The sequence below is a fragment of the Manis javanica genome, chromosome 1 (assembly GCF_040802235.1).
Source record: "Manis javanica isolate MJ-LG chromosome 1, MJ_LKY, whole genome shotgun sequence".
Classification (NCBI taxonomy): domain Eukaryota; kingdom Metazoa; phylum Chordata; class Mammalia; order Pholidota; family Manidae; genus Manis; species Manis javanica.
The window spans coordinates 70,621,772-70,645,207 of record NC_133156.1 but is presented as its reverse complement, the minus strand read 5'-3'; the positions used below and the strand labels follow the sequence as shown (position 1 = coordinate 70,645,207).

The following is a 23,436-nucleotide window of genomic DNA, read 5'->3' as shown; positions in this document are numbered from 1 at the left end:
ATTCATTTAATGGCCAGAATGGTCTCAAAATTCAAAGTGAAATCAGAAAAGCAAAATATTTAAAGCTAGATGGAAACTCAGGTATGATCTTATCCAACTCATTTATTTTACTTACTAAGCAGCTGGCCACTAGAATTGTCAAGTTACATATTTTAGGTCTCCTGTATGGCTAATGGTTACTGGAAAAAGATAACTCATGTATTTTGTTGGTTTGAAAACTGGCCACTGTACATGGAGGGCAGATAGAGACTGAAAATAGAAACAGGCCATTCCTGATTGGTAGCTGGCATGTTTAAGGGAACTTAGACATGAGGCTTGTTTTGGATGGCAGAAAGTCTGTCAGCCAAAAACCCCAGGAGGGCACGGAAAGGAGTGCCCTCCCTCTGCAAAGCATCCTGGCACCAGGCCCAGTGCAGGAATGGAATTTGCCAGATTACCCACCAAGTGCCAAAGAATTTTAACACCAGAGGCAATCAAGGGGATGTTCCACAGTCCCTTTCCTTCCTAAATAGAGGGTCCCCTCTAGTGACAAGTCCAGGTGCACGACCATCACCCAGAAATAGGAACCATGAACAGGAAGCCCGGGCCACTGAAGTGATGCCTGCTGATGGCCCTGACTCAGTGGCCCCAGTGGCTCTTCTTTCCTGCTTTCTCTTCCCTTTCTCTTATTCTTTGGCAAATGTTTCCTCACTTTCCCAATTCTCAGACTCTCCCTATATGAACTCTACCCAAACTCAGGACCAACAGACTCTGTTGTGATTGCCTCCCTCAACAGCAGCTATCTTACTAAGGACCAGCTGCAATTCAGCAGCCAAACAGATTTGGGAAATGTGGAAATCCCTGCATTCTCGCTCTCCCCATGCCTGTAGCACTAAATGGGTTCCTAGAGACACTGAGTGCCAACCATGAACAGGCACTTCCCAGGGCTGGCCACGGGCAACCTCCACCCCACCAAGCCACACAGCATTTGTTCTAAGGGACAGATCAACACACAGGCAGCCCTGCAGGATGGCCCAAGGTACTGATGAGGGAGGGCGTGTGGGCATGGGACAGAGAATGCAGCAGAGCAGGACCATTTCACACAGATGATGAGTGAAGGGCAGGGCAGATGGCTTAAAAGTGAGGGACTGAACCCTGCAGACAGCAGAAGACAGAGGAAAGCCTGCAGGCGCAAGGCCCTGAGCTGGAAAGGCCTTGGTGTCTGCAAACAGCAAGTAACCAGTGAAGCTGGGATGCAGTGAGGAGTGAGGGCAAAGGCTGCCAGCTCGGGGCCCCACCGGGTCCCACAGGCCCTGATCAGGACTTCTGGCTGCTCAGCTGTCACAGGAAGCCCCCAGTGGGTAGATCAGGGCAGTGAGGAGTCAGACATGTCACTCTGGTTGTGACAATGGGCCAAAAGGGAAGGTGGGCACAATGGCCCCTGATCCCCTCTGAGGCTGACCTGCACATGAGAACAGCCCCGCCCAGGGGGAGGATGCAGGCTTTACCTTGGAGGCAACTTCTCCCAGGCCTGCCCTCAGGCTTTGGGGCTCAGACTGCACTGAGTTACTCCACCCTACTTCCCAGTGCCTGCCAACCTCCAGGCTGGAGGCTAGGATGCAGCAGGTGTGACCCCCAAAGAGGTAAGCTTTCCCTTCAGTCTGCATGGGCCGGGAAAGAGCCAGCCTTCAGGGAGGAAACCTGACACCCCCATGGACCTCAGCCTGAGACAGGTTCTTGGCTGACAGCAGTCACCTCCCGCCCCCCACCCCCACTCCCTCCCACGTCACCTGGCAGGTTGCAGCAGATCCAGGCCTGCCTGGCCAGGGTATCTGCTGGTCTCACTACCTAGCCGCTGTTTGTCCCTGGCCTTCAAGCATTGTGTGTACCTGGCTGGTCAAACATTTAGAGCAGGAGAGCTTGCAGGGACAGCTGCAGCCCAGGGGTCAACCACCTTGTGTTTTAAAAGATAAGCAAACAAATCATGTCTACAAATCAAGTGCACAAATCAAGTACAAGGGTAACTAGAGCTGCTCCCATGCCGAACACACTCCCTTGTTACCTCATCTTTTCTCCAGCCTTCCCGTTTCCTCCTCTCTCTTCTTTCTCTTTGCTTCCTGGACACCCAATGCTCAGTGAGGCCACCAGGACTAAGGCCTAAAAATATCATGGCCTTGGCCTCTCAAGAGCAGAAGAGCCATTTCTCGCATAAGTCTTTCATCAAATGGTACTTGGATTTTGAAGTTGAAGCCATGATGAAGTGGGACATGGGGTTGTCATTACACATAGAGTCTAACAATCTGTAAGAAAATAGAAACTCATTTTAAAAGCCTGTACCTTGATTAGCAAGGCTAACAGTACTTTCTCTACCATTTAAAGGAAAAGCATTTCTAGCTTCAGAGGGAAGTAGGTTGAACACACTGGAACTGGCGTCTGGCTGACTGGCTGGTCAGAGGGAAAAACAACACCTCCCCCATCTCACACAGACCCTCCAGGGCAGGGTTCCCATCAGCATGTTACTGGCATTTTGGGCTTATTGAATCTTGGTATGGGGACTGCCCTGTGTACTGTGGGGTGTTTAGCAGTAACCTAGGCCTCCAGATACCAAGAGAATAACAATTCCTCTAGTTGTGAAAGTGAAAATTATCTCCAACATTGCCAAGTGTCCTCTGGGAGACAAAATTGGCCCTGGCAGATGGCTATAGATCAGTACCACCAACAGAATTCAGTGAAGACAGAAAGGTTTTGAATCAGTGTTGTCCAACAGGGCAGGTATGAGCCACAGGTGGTTATTAAACAATTGCTATACATACAAACATGACTAGTGAGACTGAGGAACTGAATTTCAACTATGTAATTTTAATTAATTTTAATTTAAGTAGTGACATATGGCTGGCTAGTAGCTCCTGTATTAGACAGTGAAGTCTTAGATGTATTAAGAACAAATTATGCAAAAGCAAACTTTTAAATTTATTAATGACCACAAAATAGAGAAGCTTTTCTTACAGAAAACATAAAAACCTAAGGAAAATAGCTAAATTTTACATCAGACATCTAACAAATCTGAGGTAGGCAGCCCCTCAGATGGCCCCCAAAGACCCTTACCTCCTGATATGCACACCTTTGTGTAACCTTCTCCCCTTGAGTGGGCTGGACCTCATGACTTACTTCTAACTAAGAGAATACAGCAAAAAGAGAGCAGGCTACAGACTGACTGTGACTTCTCTCTTGTACACGCACTCTCTCTCTCATCCACTGTCCCCCAGGGGAGCCAGGACAACATCTCAGCTCCCCAGGGGAAAGGCCCATGGGACAAAGAATGGAGGGAGTCCCTGGCTAACAGCCAGAGGGGGCTAAGCCCTCGGTCCAACAACCCTCAATGAACTGAATCCTAAGGGACGCCCCTGCCTGGTCAAGCCTTCAGATGAGCTCACAGCCCCTGCTGATGGTCTGCAACCTCACATAAACACTGAGACACTGAAACTCAGCTCTAAGTCACACCTGGATTCCTGACAGGCAGAAACTGAGAGATTATAAATGTTTGTTGTTTTAGGAATCTCAGCAATACCTAACTAATATAACATTTAGACAACAAAGCTCAGGAAACGAAAGTCAAAGTCATAGCTATCAGAAAATATTTACAATGCATATAACCAGCAATGAACCAATATCCACATTATTCAAGAATTCCCACAAAACAATGGAAAAAAGATGAGAAACAACTCTGATGGGCAAGTTAGTTCATTAACCAGCTTTTACCCTGAGGAGCTCTCGGAACCTGATGATACTGAACTTCTGAGGATCACATGGAATCTAGACTAGAAACAAACCTACAGAAAGGGCTCATACAACTAGACAAGTATGACATAAGAATGACAAGTAAAAGCATAACCAGGTTTCAAAAAATTAAAAGATTAAAAACTATTAATTAGAGAAGTATTCAAGTATTACTTAAACATTTTTCAAAAGTGACAAATTCTAGGAAGCAGGGATGGCTTGACTACAAAAAAAAACCATTGTAAGGGAATTTGGGGGATGATAGAATTGGCTGTGTCATAGCTGGTGATGGTTACATGAACATGCATTTCTCAAAACTCACAGAACTCTAAAAGCTAGGTGGATTTCACTGTACATAAAGTTACAAAAAAACCTCAACTAAGTGTGAGGAGAACCCAAAATGGAATACTAAGCATAAAAAAAAAACAGACTTACTGTATTACAAATAAATAACAAAACCACATTGAAAGAGGCTGGGAAGAAAAGGATTTAACCTTATTTACTTTGAGAAACATTATTTTGAGGGGACCCTGTGAAACTAAGAACAAGGATTCAAGAAGAAAACAGCAAGTGCTGAAACATGGCCTGGGCTCCTGTACCAAAGGATGTGCCCTGGAGGGGCTGCATCTACTTGGAGAAAGGGACATTATCGAATTTTATACAGGATAAGGTCTTTGGATGACCAAAAATGCTACAGGGGCAATGGTGGCCTTGTACAGGAATGGAAAGAAAAGGTAGTAAAAATTCCCATTCCCATCTCTACCCTCAGATGTTTATTGCCAGTATTTTACTGTCTTTTGGCATGAAGCATTGCATTTGTGTTTGTTTCTGTTCCTTTTCCACATCATTTTCATTCATTTTTTGAGCTGGCTCTATGGCAGAGTTAAGTGACTTTTTCAGGAATGACTCTTGTAACATTGACAATTTCTGCCAGTTGCTTTTACACTTGAAAACAAGTTGGCTGCAGATCGTATTGCAGCATTACACCTTCTTTTCCTCAACGTCTGCAGAAACTCTACTATTTTCAAGCAACATGTGTTGCTTCATGGAATAGAAAAACCAGTTTGACGTTTTAGCACTTGCCATGACCTTTTCTCTTAGGATACTTGAAGAATTTTGTTTGTTTTATCCTTTAAGGAAAAAAAATAACCGGGGATTAGGAATTTGTGGTTTCAGGTATTCCTTCACTGCAAGGGGTATTTTACTGTGTGGTACCTTGCATAATTGTCTGATTTATTGGCTAACCTTTCTGTTGTTACATCATTTCACCTTTCTTTTTTTATCTATTGTCTTCTCATTAATTGTATAATTTGTCCTTTCCTTTATACTGCTCTCTAGTGAGTATGTCAGTTTTCCACTTTGAAGCTTTATTCTGTTATTCTGTTTCTTTCTGGTCTTAATTTGTTTACTTATCCTGTTTTGACCTTGTTCAGAGTTTCTTTTCCCCTCTCAGCTTTCCATTTTTAGTTCTTTGCTTTGGCTTGCCATCTTGTCTTGATGCTCTTGTATTGAAGCCAGTTGCCAGTTCTATAGCATGAAGAATTCTAATGTATTTGTCTATTCCTTGGGTTACATTTAATTTCAAACAGGGGCTCTTTTTTTTTATTTCATTCAGCTTTGTTTTTCTCGATGTTTACCTACTTACTATGCTCTCTTTTTTTTCCTATTGCTCTTGTTTAATTAGGGATTTCCATTCTCACTCAGCCTCCTCTATTTTACTAATGGTGAATTTACTCTGACACTCTGTAATTGTCTTGGTGTGGGAGCTGAGAAAATCTCTCTACACTCCCCCCCCTTGGAAAAGAAGTCAACCTCCTCATCCCTGGAACCTGTGAATATGTTAATGCAAGTGTAAAAAGAGCCTTTTTAGATGGGATTTATTTAAAAATTTCGAAAGCAGATCATCCTGGATTACCTGTGTGGGGATGATGTAATCACAAGAGTCCTTTGGGGGGAGGTGGGATGGGGGAGAGAGAGAGAGGCTATGTGACAGTGGAAGTGGATGTTGGAGTGACGTGTTCTAAAGATGAAAGAAATGAAGGTGAGCCAGCAATGCAGGCAGCCTCTAGAACCTGGAAAAGGGAACAGATTCACCCCTACACCCTCCAGACAGGATGAATCCTGCTAACATCTTGATTTTAGGCAGTAAGACCCATAATGGACTTCTGATCTCCAGAACTGTAAGATAATAAATTTGTATTTTAAGCCACTAAGGTGGTGGTAATTTGCTGTAAAGCAACAGGAAGCTAATACTATAGGGTAGCTTTAAAATAATCCTTTCTCTTAGTTCTAGACCTAATCTGAACCCTTTTACTTTGGGGAAAGATTTTCTTTATCCCTCTTTAATGTTTATTGACTAGTAACTTAATAATTCTCCTTAGTCGCTAGCTTATGGTTATTTCAATGATTTATATTTTCTTTTTGTTTCTGATCTCCAATTCCTTCCTGATGCCCTGCCCTATAGCCATACAGTTTAATGGGCTTGGCTTCTATTCTTGGAAATGCATTCTGTTGTATATATTAACCATATGTTGCTTATCCATTCTTCTTGAGTTAGAAACTAAAATGGCACCTCCCTGCTAATAAAAATAATGCTACAAATATCACCCTTGTCAAGATCCCATTATGGAATCAGATTATAGGCTCATAGGTTATATGATTATTTAATTTCATAAAATGTTAGCTAATTGTTCCCCAACACAGCTACGTAAGTCAATACTTTATTTTATATCATGAAGGTTCTTTTTTTTTACCAGTATCCTTATAATCATTTGTATAGGTTGATCTAATTTTTACCAACTTGGTATGTGTAAAATAGTATCTAATTTTTGGTTTGGGTTTTTCCAATAGCTGACAAGGCTGAGAATATCTTGGGAAATGTGCGTACCATTTAATGGCCACAAGAGACCAAGCCCATGAGGAGGGAACAGCATGAGGCAGGACCTACTGGAGGTAAAGAAGGCTGAAGCTGGCTGGATCATGGCCTGGATCTAGAGCAACTGCTAAGTTTGAAGGAAATACATATTGCCCCTCAGGGAGGAGCCAGTCAGTGGGAAGTTGGGAGCAGAATGGAACTAACTAGAGTTAAGACCCTGTGTGGAGCCCATTGGTTTCCAGGAGACTGGGGCCTAGAATAGAAGCCAGAGAATGAAGCCTTCATGCGTGACAAGCACAGGTTCATGATGAGGGCCATGGGATGTAAAGCCAGGGGCTTCCTCTTTCCCTGAAGGCTCTGGGGAAGTGACAGGGAAGAGAGTTTCAAGAGAGACAATGGGTTGTTACAACACCTGAGCCTGTTCCCTACAGTGGGGAAAATTAAATAAATGTTAGAGCTGTGTGGAAACACAAGTTGTTCACAAACCCACTATACACATGCACTTCCCATATAACTTACATGTGTACATAAGTTATATGATACTGCTAAGGTAGGACACTTAACCATGTTCTATGGGGCAGGCATGGGTCTAGGCCTGGTTCTCTCAGCTAATGCCTTATCCTCACCCTTGGGGAGATTTAGTAATGTGGTTACCCTAGATACATAAAGTAATTGTCTTTTGTTTAATCCATATCATTGATTCTCAAGGTTTGAATTTTTATTGCAGGGATGAGAGTGTAAAGTCATACAGAAAATGAAGTGATTTCTTAGATTGTCTCAGACATTGAGACCTTTCTTTCATTGTCTCAGAGCATAGTGATGTAAATGTGAGGCTCCTTTATGAAATGTAAATTCAAGTTGATGGTAAAGTTTGTTGGTTAAAGGCCCCCCCCCATCAGTGGTTTGCTCTGATGCACATGTCAGAATGCTAGGGAACCCTGTCTGACTTACATCATAATGGCCCTACTGGTGTACTTAAGCACCAGCCAGGCCACTGAGTGAGCCTCTCCAGTCACTTGCTCTTCTTGGATATACTGACTTGATTCTTGGCTGTCATCACTTGAACCTCTGGCAGCAGAATTCCAGAATTCCAGTGACTTATTTCAGTCACTCTCTGAAGTGCTGAGCCATGAAGTGCAAACGAAAAATGAAACATCTTGAAACCACACGTGCCCTCAAAGCTGCCAGGATGTTAGGAGGTTTGTGTCAGTGATATTCTCTGAGCATTGGGAAGATAAAAACCATCTTCTAAAGAAAAAAGGAGTGAAAATCCCTACTTATGGGAGAGAAAGGGCAGGAAGGTGGGAGGGAGGAGAAGGTGTGGGTGCGCTGCTCATTCTCAGGGACCAGATCATCTCAGGGCTGAGAGGAGGTTCCCGTGACCAGGTCCTTGTCTCTGTGCCTCAGGACCTGTGTTCCCCACATCGAGCTGCTCTGGGTTCCTGTATCAAAGATGTACTGATTGATTAGTATAATATTTCTTATAGAATGTATTTCCCTTTATTTCCTTTTTTTTCAATGTTACAAATTTTCCACTAATACTTTTTCCAGTTAATGAAGAAAGTGTGGCTGAAAGAGTTAAATGAAAAATTAGGAAAAATGCTTGACTACCTAAAATTGGAGGTGCAGGGATGAGAATGTAAAGTCATACAGAAAATGAATTGATTTCTTAGATTGTCTCGGACATTGAGACCTTTCTTTCATTGTCTCAGAGCATAGTGATGTAAATGTGATGCTCCTTTATGAAATGTAAGGAAAAAACCAGCAGGACACACATGCACACACACACACACACACACACACACACACGCACACACACGTACATGCTTATCATTTAACTATAATTGTTAAATTGAGAAAGTGGCTCTTTCTGGAAAAATGGGAAACTGAAATAGTTGTGGTGACTGTGAGGTTTTAAAAAGTAAACAAGTCCTATGAGGAAGAGCAGGTGCTCAGTAACGGGAGGGGCCAGTTCAGGACCAAAACCAAGGGGACAGTGATGGCTCATGTACAGAATGTGACATTTCCAACAATGTTTGGGATTTCAGCACACCCCAATGGGGCCTTGGAGAGAGGCTTGGAAAGTGAGTCTGTCTTCAACTCAGCTTCAATACAAACGGTGCATGTGCCGAGATATTTTTTAGTGTAAACTATGAGACATGTAAAACACATTCACACCAATTCACACCTACACACATATATAGCATAAATAAGCCAAGGGAAGACACAGAGTAGTTTCTAAGATAATGGCTTGCTTAATATGTACCAGGTCCAATTATTTGCTTCTCAAAACTCATCATATCACTAATGGAGTAGATTCATTAGTTGGAGTAGATAAGTCCTTAGTAACTAATACACGAAGGAATCTATTTCTTATATAACAATTAGTGTATGTGAAGGAATAGGGCAAGTCTCCCTGCTGATAGCAGCTTTTTTATCATTAGCACTTACTTTCAAATAGACCCAAGGTTATCAACATCCCAGAAAAGGAAAGAACATGGCAGGGCACAGAGTAGGATTTCATGCCTATGCCTGGTTGCCACTTATTTCCCACTGCAGAAAACTTAATCACATGATCAGAACTACCTTAGCTATGGAGGAAGCGTGCTCCCAACCCAGGGCTAAGTTGCCCTCTGATACTGTTGAAATGAAGATAAGTCCAGGAAAAGGGCAGGTTGAGAGAAAGGGTTTTCCTCTTTGCAGTCACTGGCAGCTCATGCTCCCCAGCCTAGCACACACACTACTTCCCCACTGCTTCTGGAGACAGTCTTACTCACCATGGTGTGAGCTGAGACCAAGAAGGGGCTGAGGAAGAGCCAGGCGGGGAGACAGGGCAATATGATGGCCCAGGCTCAGAAGTGAGCCCCTTCCCTCAGCAGGGTCCATAAATGACCCCTTGTCCAAGTACTGCCCAGGGTATCCGATTCCAATCCATGGGCAGAAATGTATCATGTGGGTGTGTAAGCCTCCTATGAAAGAGATTTTTTAAAGATCTGAATAGGGAGGTTAAGAGTCTTGGAGAAATACAGAAATCCATTGCCAGAAGAGAAGTCTGGGGCAAATCTGTAGTCTTCATTTGAACATCTCCAGCACCATGGTTACTGTCCAGGAATTCCCTACAAAAATGCTGTATCTGTACACCTCTCTATATTTATATAGATATCTCTATCTTTCTATATATCTACATCAATATAGATACCATCTAGGATAGGCAGACAGGCAGACATGCAGAATTCTTTTAAAACTTGTACCCCCATGTCACCTAATTATATAATTTCTCATGAGGAACACGGAGCTAATATCTAATTTTAGTAACTAGTTTTGATATTCTGTATACATCTTTAGAAATATCACACACAAGGTACCAAATATCACTGACATCTACTACACACAATTTTCATAATTGTTGTTTCCTTATATTTTGGAGCAAGTGAAGTTTCAAATGCTTAATTTCATGGGTGGCAGGGGGTGGGTTTCAATGCCTAACATGATTATCCACTCAACATGTCTTTTTTTTTTTTTTGAGAGGGCATCTCTCATATTTAGTGATCAAATGGTTCTTAACAACAATAAAATTCTGTATAGGGGACTCAATGCTCAATGTACAATCATTAATACAGCCCAAGCCTAATTCTCGTCAGCCTCCAATCTTCTGAAGCATAACGAATAAGTTCTTACATGGTGAACAAGTTCTTACATAGTGAATAAGTTCTTAGATGGTGAACAGTGCAAGGGCATTCATCACAGAAACTTTCAGTTTTGATCACACATTATGAACTATAAACAATCAGGTTAAATATGAATATTCGTTTGATTTTTATACTTGATTTATATGTGAATCTCACATTTCTCCCTTATTATTATTATTATTTTTTTAACAAGATGCTGAAGTGGTAGGTAAATACAAGATAAAGGTAGAAAACATAGTTTAGTGCTGTAAGAGAGCAAATTTAGATGATCAGGTGTGTGCCTGTAGATTAAGTGTTAATCCAAGCTAGACAAGGGCAATAAAACATCCATGGATGCAGAAGATTTCTCTCAAAACAGGGGAGCTGAGGTTCTGAGCCTCACCTCTGTTGATCCCCAATTTCTCACCTGATGGCCCCCCTGCGACTGTGCCTGTCTTAGGTTGTTCCTCCCTTGAGGAATCTTACCCGTCTCTGGCTAACCAGTCATCTTCCGGGGCCATACAGGGAAATGTAAAGTTGGTAAGTGAGAGAGAGGCAATATTGTTTGAAAAGGTTAGCTTTTTACTTCTTTGCAGATTTATGCCCTGTGGCTTCTATGCCCAGCAATTGTCTTAAGGTATCTTTACCACTTGGAAGAATTATGATACTCGGTAAATTCGATATGAGGCACAAATTCTACTTAAGGGTTGTAATTAGGAAGGAAGAAGAAAAGCTATAGGAGTAGCAGGTGGAAGAAAACCTGGGAAGATTGATTATTTCTTTGACATATCTTCTTGTAGGGTAACTTCAGCATGTATAGGTTTTAAACTACTAATTAAATTGCATACACACATTAACATAATAGGAATACAGCTACATAACCAAAGCAGACCTACAATTACCAGCCATCTCCAGTGAAACCAAGAAAACCAGTTAGGCACCCTAGGCATTTGTGAAAACTTATCTATGATATGGTGGATATTGTCCAACTGAACTTGAACAGTCTGAGAGAAATCAGACAAAATAAAACAACCCATTCCTGGGGACTGTTCACATCCCATATGTTGTTTTAACAGTAGTCTGTAGTCGTAAGATTTTGGAGTGCTACAACTTGCACTTCTCCTAATTCTTGGTTGAGTTCCATAGATCCAGTCAAGTTTGTTGTTTTACTGTATGCACAGGCCAGCTTAGATATCTCCTTCATTCCAATGGCAAGTCCAGGAACCAGTGGGATGAATGCAGCTACAACTGCAGCATCACCTGGATCTTTGTTGAGGTTTTTTTGATGATCATTTTCTGGTTTGACTCTTCCAGAGAGTGCTGATGTTAGAAGTTCTTCTTCATATCGTATCTTAGTTCATTTTCTGGGTAGCCAAATTAGGCTTTGATCCTCTGTATAAACACAAACAGACCCTTTGCCCACACTTTGATATGCCCTTTATACCATTGTGTAGAACTCATTGGAGGTCACTACACAGGAACTACTTTTTTTTTTATCATTAATCTACACTTACATGAGGAATATTATGTTTACTAGGCTCTCCCCTCTACCAGGTCCCCCCTATAAACCACTTTACAGTCACTGTCCATCAGCATAGCAAAATCAACATGTCTTTTTTGAATGGATATAGATCCCAGAAAATGCCGCATCTGTTTTTTTTTTTTTTTTTTGTATTCCATTCCTCAGAATTTGAGAATTCTCAAGATGATTCTCCTCAGCAGGAGGCACATGTGGGTCCCCCAGGCCACAGTGAGACACCAGCTGAAGTCTTCAGCATCTGAGTATTTCTCCTGTGTGTCCTCTCCAGAAAAGCTTTGTGCTGTTGAGGATGTTAAGGAAGATCACAAAGTTTGGACAGGATGGACAGCTGAGATGCTTAGCCCGATCCCTACTTATTTCACTTTCAGTTCAGAAACAGAAAAGGGTTTCAGGGCAGAAAAACTAAGACTGAAGCCTCTGCAGAGGGACAAATTGGGGTGTGCTTTCAAGGACAGGACAGTTCCCCATGTGAGCACTGGGACAGCTGTGAGTGAGGTAGTGGGCTGTGCCGATAATAGTGTGGGAATTCAATTACAACCTCTTCCCTCAGATCAGCACAAACTCACACACACACACACACACACGCACACACACACATCCTATGTTCCTTCATACCAGATATGGCCCCATTATTCCTTCCTTTCTGTTTTTCTCTCATATATACATGCCTTCATTCCAGATGCATCCTTCCCATTCTCTATGAGCATTACCCAGATACACACTTCCACCTTCCCTGCTCACGCAATCATTCTCAAACTCTGCTGTCTACACACTAACCCATAAATAATGTACATCCTTTCACACAGATAACTTGTTTTACCACCCTCATTAGAGCTAGCCTAAGCACTCAAAAACTCATATGCCCTGAAATAAATGCACTTTCATTTACAGTCTTTCTATTCCACATACCACTTCACCCACAAAACCTTCCTCCAAAAGCCTTCAGCCCTTCAGGGTGCTGCACTTCTGGGAAGCTCAAGCACCCTTCTTCCAACATGCTCTGTCTTTAACTGTTTCACAATAAGAACATGTACCACCCTGTTCACATGTATTGTCGCACCACACACACATGTACACCATCATTCACTACCCCCTTACCAATGTCAGAAACTCTTACCAGGTATGTCCCGGAACATACATAGACCTCCACACCCTCAATCCCACATAATTAAACCATACACATACCTCAGATAAAATGTACATCTCCCTGCATTCTGTAATTTCACACATGTATGTGCTTCCAGGCCATGTGCCAACGTAGGAATAGTCTCATGACCATTTCAACTCCTACAGACTTCACACACTTTTTCTAGTGTTCGCCTGAAATTTCCTTTCCCAGGAATCCCTCAGTTGCCTCTGGATAGTGTTACTTTTGAGCATCATGAGATGACTCGACCCCAGGTCTTGGAGGAATGGGGAGCTTCCTCCCTCTCTACCCAAAACTCCTTTCCACTACACCTGGGAACAACACATGTCAAGAAGATTTACCACAGGCATGTCCAGATGAAAAGAGGTGTGACTGTCTCATTGGATAGGGCAGAAGTCGTAGAGCCTGCCTCGAGGAAGACCAAAGTAGAAGAATCTGCTTTGCCTGAAGAGACCACAAAAACATTCAGCCCCTTGTCTACACAGGAACACCTGCCTGAAAGGGAGTCCAACTTGGAGAGCAAAGCCCCCCAGGGGAGGGAGCAGGCTGGCAGTGCAGGGCAGTGTCCAGCCCAGGAGGAGAGCTCCAGGGCCATGATGCCTGAGCGGCTGGTGGGCCTGGGCAGTGGCTTCAGGGGCCTGGCCTGCTGCCGCGTTTTCCCCAGCTTGGAGGTCCTGCAGGACCACATGGAGCACACATATAGGGAGGGCTTCAGCTGCCAGGTTTTCCATTGTGTCTTTTCTTGTCTGAAGAGGAAGAATGAGGAAGAAGAGGATGAGAAGGAGGAAGAGGTGGATGTGGAAGAGGAGGTGGAGGTGGAGGTAGAGATGGATGTGGAGGAGGAGGAACAGGAGGAGAAGCAGGAGGAGGAGGTGGATGTGGAGGTGGGGGTGGAGGAGAATCAAGAAGAGACCATTTAGACACTAGACCTAAAAACACTGGCAGGAAGACATACTCCTGTGAGTGCGCAGACTTTTTCAGGCCCTAGAAAAGTGGAAGTGGAGGAGATTAAAGATGGCGGCATGAGAGGTGAGACAGAGGCTTGCACCTAAAACTGCATATAATAAGAAAATATAACTGATACAACTAATCCTGAAAGAGCAGCAGGAAAGAGGACGGTGTCAGACTGTGCACACTTGGAGAAAAGAGCAACCATGTGGAACAGGGTAACGTACCAGAGCTAAGGCTCCACAGGCCCTGAGCCCCTCCCCCACCCCAGCTCACTGGTGGGAGGAAGAGAAACGGAGCAGGGAGGGAGTGGAGACCAGGGACTGCTGAATACCTAGCTCCGGAGCTGCACTGGGAGCACAAACCTACATTTCATGGTGCTTTCATGAGACTCTCTTGATTATGGGATTGGAAACTTAATACAGGCAGAATTCCTGGAGTGACTGAGATTCCAGCTGCTTGTGGAAAGCAGGGATCCATATCCAGCTGCTCTGGGACAAAAGAAACATGGGCAGTCTGAGAGACTTCCTAACAAGGAAGCCCTTAGCAAGAGGGCTGATAAAGGGGCAAGGATTGCACAGAGCTTACTGCTCAGGAGAAAAGACAGGTAGACAAAATTGTCCAGGTACACTCTTCCCAGAAGGTTAGGAACTTTCATGATCTTCAGGTGTTCCAGCTCCCTGGCTCCAAGGACCCCCTCTGTGATACACAGCCTACTGCACCTTTCTCCTGGCCAGACCCACCTGGCTCACAAACCGGCAAACCCTACCCTGGTGTTAGGCCAGCCAGAGGGTAGATCTGTCTACAGCAACTTTAAATGCAAAGCACAGAGGCTTGTACCTGTGTGCTCGGCTCACTGGTTCAGGCAGTGGAGACAGGCATAGTGGCTGGAAAGCAGAAAACAGCTTTTTCCTCACCCCAGGCACCAATACCACTCCCCAGTGAGCCCTGACATTGCTTCAGGGCTGAGCAGCTCTAGAGAGTAGAGCTTCTGGACACTAGAGGGCACCATATAGAAATATGTACTGCCAAAGGAACCTGGTTCAGAGTAAAATTATGAATATAACTCCTGAGAAAGACTTAAAGGACATTGACCTTATGAATCTTCCTGAAAGGAAGTTCAAAATAAAAATCATTAACATGCTTATGGAGGTACTGAAAGATATTGAAGAACTCAGGAATGAATACTGGTCAGAGATTCAAGCATTGAAGAACACAATGGAGGGTATTAAAAGCAGATTAGATATGGTTGAGGAGACGATAAATGTAATAGAAATTAGAGAAGAGGAATACAAAGAAGCTGAGGCACAGAGAGAAAAAAGGATATCTAAGAATGAAAGAATATTGACAGAACTGTGTGACCAAGTCAAATGGAACAATGTTCACGAGAGAGAGAAAGGGAGAGAAAGTGTTTTTGAGGAGGTAATTGCTGAAAACTTCCCCAATCTGAGGAAGGTGATAGTCTCTCAGGCTATGGAGGTGCACAAATCTCCCAACACAAGGGAACCAAGGAAGACAATACCAAGACATATAGTAATTAAAATGGCAAAGATCAAGGATAAGGACAGACTATTAAAAGGAGCCAGAGAGAGAAATAAGATCACATACAAAGGAAAGCCCTTCAGGCTGTCATCAGACTTCTCAGCAGAAGCTTTACAGGCCAGAAGGGAGTGGCATGATCAATTTAATGCAGTGAAGCAGAAGAGCCTTGAACCAATATTACTTTATCCAGAGGGATTAAACAATTTCCAGATAAGCAAAAACTGAGAGGATTTACTCCCCTCAAACCATCTCTATAGTGAATTTTGGGGGGACTACTATAGATGGAAGTGATCCTTAGGTTTAATAGCTGTCACCAGAGGTAATAAAACCACAGTGAAGAAAGTAGAACTGCTAAATACTAAACAAATGCAAAATTAAATTAACTACCCCCAAAATCAATCAAAGGATAGATAAAGAGTACAGAATATGATACCTAATATACAAAGAATGGAGGAGTAAGAAAAGGAGGAGGACAAAGAAGAACCCTTAGATTGTGTTTGTAATAGCATATTAAGAGAGTTAAGTTAGACTCTTAGGTAATATGGAAGTTAACCTTGAACCTTTGGTAACCATGAATCTAAAGCCTGCAATGGCAATAATTATGTATCTATCACTAATCACCCTAAATGCAGATGGACTGAATGCACCAATCAAAAGACATAAGGTCACTGAATAGATAAAAAAACAAGACCCATCTATATGCTACTACAAGAGAATCACTTTAAACCTAACATACACAGAGTAAAAGTGAAGAGATGGAAAAAGATACTTCATGCAACCAAAAAAAGCAGGAGTTGCAGTGCTTGTATCAGACAAAATAGACTTCAACACAAAGAAAGTCATAAGAGACAAAGAAAGACATTACATAATGATAAAAGGTTCAATCCAACAAGAAGAAATAACCGTTATAAATATCTATGTACCCAAAACAGGAGCACCTATATATGTGAAACAAATACTCGCAGAATTAAAAGGGGAAATAGAATGCAATGCATTCATTCTAGGAGACTTCAACACTGCACTCACTCTGAAGGACAGATCAACCTGACAGAAAATAAGTAAGGAGACAGAGGCACTGAACAACACATGAGAACAGATGGACCTAACAGAAATCTACAGAACTTTACACCCCAAAGCATCAGAATACACATTCTTCTCAAGTGCACATGGAACATTTTCAAGAACAAATCATATACTAGGCCACAGAAAGAGCCTCAGTAAATTCAAAAAGATTCAAATTGTACCAACCAGTTTCTCAGATCACAAAGGTATGAAACTAGAAATAAATTATGCAAAGAAAATGAAAAATCCCAGAAACACATGGAGTCTTCACAACATGCTCCTAGAAAATTAATGGATCAATGACCAAATAAAAACAGAGATCAAGCAATATATGGAGACAAATGACAACAATAATTCAACACCGCAAAATCTGTGAGACACAGCCAAGGCCGTGCTAAGAGGAAACTATACTGCAATACAGGCCTACCTCAGGAAAGAACAACAATCCCATATGAGCAGTCTAAACTCACAGTTAATGAAACTAGAAAAAGAAGAACAAATGAGGCCCAAAGTCGGTAGAATGAGGGACATAATAAAGATTAGAGCAGAAATAAATGAAATCGAGAAGAATAAAACAATAGGAAGAATCAATGAAAGCAGGAGCTGATTCTTTGAGATAAACAAAATAGATAAACCCTTAGCCAGACATCAAGAAAAAAAGAGAGTCTACTCACATAAACTGAATCAGAAATGAGAAAGGAAAAATCACTACACATGCCACAGAAATACAAAGAATTATTAGAGAATATGCTAACAAGCTGCATAACTTAGAAGAAACGGACAACTTTCTAGAAAAATACAACCTTCCAAGACTGATGCAGAGAGAAACAGAAAATCTGAACAGATCAATTACCAGCAATGAAATTGAACTGGTAATCAAAAACCTATCTAAGAACAAAATCCTCACACCAGATGGATTCACCGCTGAATTTTATCAAACATGTAGTGAAGATCTAATACCCATGCTCCTTAAAGTTTTCCAAAGAGTAGAAGAAGACAGAATACTTCCAAACTCATTCTATGAAGCCAGTATCACTATAATACCAAAACCAAAAGGGGCAAAGACACCACAAAAAAATGAAAATTACAAATCAATATCCCTGATTAACATAGATGCAAAAATACTCCACAAAATATTAGCAAACCAAATTCAAAAATACATCAAAATGATCATCCATCATGATCAAGTAGGATTTATTCCAGGGATGCAAGGATGGTACAACATTTGAAAATCATCATCCACCACATCAACAAAAAAAAGGACAACCACATGATCATCTCCATAGATGCTGAAAAAGCATTTGACACAGTTCAACATCCATTCATGATAAACACTCTCAACAAAATGGGTACAGAGGGCAAGTACCTCAACATAATAAACGCCATATATGACAAACCCACAGCCAACATTATACTTAACAGCGAAAAGCTGAAAGCTTTTCCTTTAAGATCGGGAACAAGACAAGGATGCCCACTTTCCCCACTTCAGTACAAGATAGTACTGGAGGTCCTAGCCATGGCGATCAGACAACACAAATAAATAAATGGCATCCAGATTGGCAAGGAAGAAGTTAAACTGTCCCTGTTTGCAGATGACATGATATTGTACATTAAAAAAAACAAAAACAAAAAATCCACTCTAAAACTAGTAGATCTAATATCTGAATTTGGCAAAGTTGCAGGATACAAAATTAATATGCAGAAATCTGCAGCATTTGTATACACTAACAATGAACTAGTAGAGAGAGAAATCAGGAAACAATTCCATTCACAGTTGCATCAAAAAGAATAAAATACCTAGGAATAAACCTAACTAAGGAAGTGAAAGACCTATACTCTGAAAACTATAAGACACTCATGAGAGAAATTAAAGAAGATATGAATAAATGGAAACGCATCCTGTGCTCATGGATAGGAAGAATTACTATTGTCAAAATGGCCATCCTGCCTAAAGCAATCTACAGATTCAATGCAATACCTATCAAAATACCAACAGCATTCTTCAACGAACTAGAGAAAATCATTCTAAAATTCATATGGAATCACAAAATACCTCAAATAGCCAAAGCAATCCTGAGAAAGAAGAATAAAGCTGGGGGGATTATGCTCCCCAACTTCAAGCTCTACTACAAAGCCACCGTAATCAAGACAATTTGATACTGGCACAAGAACAGACCCATAGACCAATGGAGAAGGCAAATAGTGAATCTGTGGCATCTTACTACCCTGATGGATGGTGACTGCATTGGGGTATGGGTGCAGACTTGATAATATGGGTAAAGTAGTAACCACATTGTTTTTTCATGTGAAACCTTCATAAGAGTGTATATCAATAAAACCTTAATAAAAATTTTGAAAAAATAACGTAGGCGTATATGAGCCAAGGAAAAAACCCATCTGGAAAAAATGATTAAGTAGAGGTTTTTCCCCAAATTTCATTGAAACTGTGAGTTTTCTATCTTGTGACCATTTCTTTGATATTCCCATGTACATGATAAACACTTCCTTAAGAAATTACAAACGAACTTTCAATTTTTAAAAATGCTCTATTTGCCTCTCTTAGAAAGGAAGACCAATTCTGTAAAAGAACCATGAATGAGAAATGAAATTTGACATGTAACGAAAGCAAACAGTCTTCCTCATATTCTTTTTATTCTAGTTTCTACATTTAAACAATGCAATTTTCAAATAATGTTGCAAAAGTGTTGAAGTCACAGGAAGTCATCTAAACACCCTAACCACTACCACGAATTCAAAGAATATATACACTACTAATTTTATGAATTCAAGGAACATACAGGCTATGAATCTTAGCTCTCTATGATGCAACAAAACAAAAACCTTTCCATAAGGTCTTATACACCTATGAACTCTATGACTGAGCCTGATTTCTTACTGCTGATGAAATTTAAGGATAAGAAAAAACAACTTCCACATATAGATCAAATAGGATTTCCTTTTGTAATTAATTAAATTAAAGCAACTACTGAGAGTTACAGAAGTCTAAAGAGTAATGAATCTTCTGTTCTCAAACTCTTCATACACTGCACATAACGTTATTATATATAATGCATCCTTCCATGATAAAATAAAATCAGCAATTGTATAGTAGTTCAAAGCCTCTGGATAATTTAGAACTATGATTATAAACTATCCAGAAGAAATTATATGGAAAATTCTAGGTAAAGGAATGTAATTTAGTGAGGACCTCGGCTAAGAGAGAGTGTAAGAGACAAAAGGATGAATCGTGATTCCCGTCTCAGTGTCCTCAGAACAAAGGTCTCTGGAGACTTTATTTCTGTAGGAATTTCATAGGGAAAAAAACAGTATACAAAAAAGCTTAAATAATGTGTAACCCAGATTGATACAAATGATAATCAGAAGTCAAATACAGGGCATTGTTACTGAATGATTGGATAAGAAGGGGTTGGAACTTTGAGAATGATGCATCAACTGGATTCCATGAATTCGGCAATATTGTGAAAATAAAACAAATGAAAATATACATCACAAAAAAATACCTCACACCAAAGAAAAACCATGTCCTACAACTTCCGCTCAGATTAATTGTAGTAATTTTGTCCTATAAAGCACTTAATTATCTCTTCAAAAGGAAAACATAGTGAGAAGTTTGATAATCTAACTCAAAATATTATTAGAGAATTATCTTGCTTTCTTATCTATCTCAAAACTTAGAATACCAAAATGTAATAGTCAAATCTACATGCAAAATGACCCTACAATTAAGATGATTGTTGGTACCAAATGTTGTTTTTAAGTTCTGCAATAAAACAGTCTCCTAGACATTTAATAGTATATCACTTGGTAAATGAAAGTTTCCAAAAAGTAAAAGCAGTGAGAAGACCTAAAAATTATGCTACTGAAGAGTCTGGCTGAAAGAAACAAAATTATGGATCATTTTGATCCAACACTAATTTTATTTCAAGTTCCTACAGAGCTGAATAAAATGCTGATACCACCACAGAAAAATGTATTGAGTTGGCAATAGGCAAAACATGATGTCAGCCTCCAATATCACCATCCACATTACCTAACAGCATGAACATTCAATGTTTGAACTTCTTAGACTTTATGGCTAACATTACAGTAAAAACAAAAACCTTAGGCATGAGGCATCATTAAACATACATGACTTTAGTTTGTCATGGTTTGGCTCAAATTAGTCTAGTATTGTAACCAATTCCAGAAAAAAAACATGAAAAAATGCAAGCTTAAACATTACAATTTTCTAAATGTGCTACATTCTGCACCAAACAGACCCATATAAATAAGTCATAGTCAACTCGAACTAATATTCAAGTAAATAACACGGCTTACCCCTACCCCCTGCACACCCACAAAGTGCAGGCTGACAGAGACATGGACACACACATATGCACACCCAGGTAACAAGTCCTTACCTTCATGGCAGGGATTTCTTCAAGCAATCGTTGTGCCCGTCTCTGGTTTTTTAAGAGTGCATCCTCAGTACCCCTACAGATAATACAATATGTAGCCAAACAAAGCATTTATCTTAGACTGATATCAAATGAAAAATTTCTTCATTTCTTTTTAAAAAGTCTTAATAAATCTCTAAATAATACTCTGTCATCTGTACTGTCCTCAACAAACTCAATTCCATCAACAAACTCAAGTTTTTAGCAAAAAGAATCTTTGTCCCAGCATTATATTAATGACTATTAACATTAACAATTTGCCTTCTATTACTTAATAGGATGGCCAGATAATATTTTTTAATTCAGATAATAACACTTTGTTTTAACATAATACAAATTTCATAAGCTATAATTAAAGGTTGAATTAAATTTTATTAAATGAAAACTTGTTCTCTGGAATTAATGGAATATCTAAGTTAAAAATCTGATTATACTGGAGAGGAAGGCTATCTTCTGAAATATTTATTAAGAAGGAACAACATGTTAATCAGGAATAAAACACATCTTAAAGCATAAACACTATAAATAGTGTATTTTTCCTCTAATACTAGTGAAACTAAAATTACAAAGTACATTTTCAAAAAAATTAGGTTGAATATATTGTTTTCATAAGCACTTTCACAAGACACTGAGAATTTTAAATTAATCACCAATTCAAGGAGTAAAGTGATATAAAATCTTTGTAACTGATCCAAAGTATTAGTACATTTGTTAAACTATAGCAACATCTTAAAGTAACATCTTAAAACAACTTAAAGTAACTTAAAAACACATAAACAACCCCAAAGGGCTTTCATTCCAAAATGCCAGAAAGGAGAGTTTGGAAAAAAATCAGAAGAATTCATCACATATTTTAAAGTAAATAAGGACCAAACCATATAATGACATGCTGACACAGCACATTTTATTTCACTCACATCCTTTCCACATATAAAAGTGCTGCATTAGTAAGATGTTTAATTATTCCTCTAGGTCCCACCCTTCACTTTTGTAAATACTGAATAAAGACAACTTTTCACATTTTATTAGTCCCAGGACCATTAGTTTAAGTGACTAACTTTTTTGACTCCAGTCTGCTCACACTCCTGACAAGTTTTCAGATAAAAACTCGGATTCTCTCCACTTCTTTTCTCATCTTCACAACCTGTGAGGAAGGAATAAAGCCAAAATTAGGATGGCTCTTAATTCAAGAAGAAACATACTTTGTTCTGAGTCTTATTATAGATCACCAATTGAACCAACTTTTTGTTTAACTATATTCAGTTTGATGAAATCAAACCTCTTCCATAAACAGCAAAGGAATAAATCAACATTCTGAAAACATGTCTGAAGATTTAAGAGAAATAAGTTATGATTTTTAAAAGGTCATAGCATTCCCTGTAGTTAGTATCATGATATCACCCGCACATCCTGTTCCTGGATCATAATAAACGATGAGTTCCCTGAGGTCAGAGACCATCATGTTGGTCTTTGTGTCCTTGTGGTTTAAAACAGAACTTCACCCATAATGAGAGACATTTTATTTCCTGAAGCAGTGTTTGTAACAACAATAGCAAATATGTCAAAGAATTGTATTGTATTTATTTATAGAGCACCTCTGCATTTATTTTTGGTAATATACTATTTCAAGCATAACTTTAAAAGAAACACCAAAAATACAAGGATATACACACACCAGATACATGCTCTCAATCATCCCGTTAGAGAACAATGTTGAACTCTAAAACAAAAAATTAGAACTATTGCCAAAGAGATGGAGATATTATAATGATAAAGAACTCTGTATTACGATAGTGCTTACTATGAGAAGGGGTGCTATCATTTTGAGTTTATATTCGTCTGTCATTGTTAGGAGCCTTACATCTTATAATTCTTCCTGTAATATCCTTCTCCTTCTCCACTTGAGGAACTACATAAACTTCAGTTCAGATATAATCTCTCCTGTGAAACCTTCAATGATTTCTTCAGCTAAATATAACCTGTTCTTCCTTGAGGTTCCCACTATACTTTGAAGGTAGGATCTCACTGTACTGTCACTAACTGCACATGTGGCTGTCTTCTTCTATAGTCTGACCTCCTCTCAGAGGACAGGGCCTTGCAGTATTTACACAGTGTTTTCTGTGCCTTGCAAGAGTGCCTGGCACACACACACAAGCCCTCAAATTCTTCTCACCAAAATAGTATTATCAACCTCATCCTGATTCTTCAAGGCTCTTGGATTTAGCCTTAACAGCTTCTCTTATCTCCTATTAGTATCATTCATCCCTTAGCCACTACAGATATTGGCAACCAATTTACAACTTCTCTCCATCCTAAGTTTTGCCATCATTATGGGTGAGGTAGATGTCCACTTGAAAAACCCATCTGATATTATATCCTCACTTCTTGACTTCCTCTTCTCTAATGACATAATCTTTTCCATCTCAGCCACCCAATTCCAT

At 40.2% G+C, this 23,436-nt stretch overlaps 1 long non-coding RNA gene across 1 annotated transcript; it reads right to left on the bottom strand.

Moving 5' to 3' along the window:
- Positions 1-1,823: 1,823 nt before the first annotated feature.
- LOC140848360 (uncharacterized) lies at positions 1,824-22,287 on the bottom strand. Its single transcript, XR_012129117.1, has 4 exons — positions 22,238-22,287; positions 22,054-22,139; positions 20,960-21,032; positions 1,824-2,279 (listed from the first exon to the last, which is right to left on the bottom strand). It is a non-coding gene; the product is annotated as an uncharacterized lncRNA (long non-coding RNA).
- Between the last annotated feature and the right edge of the window lie 1,149 nt (positions 22,288-23,436).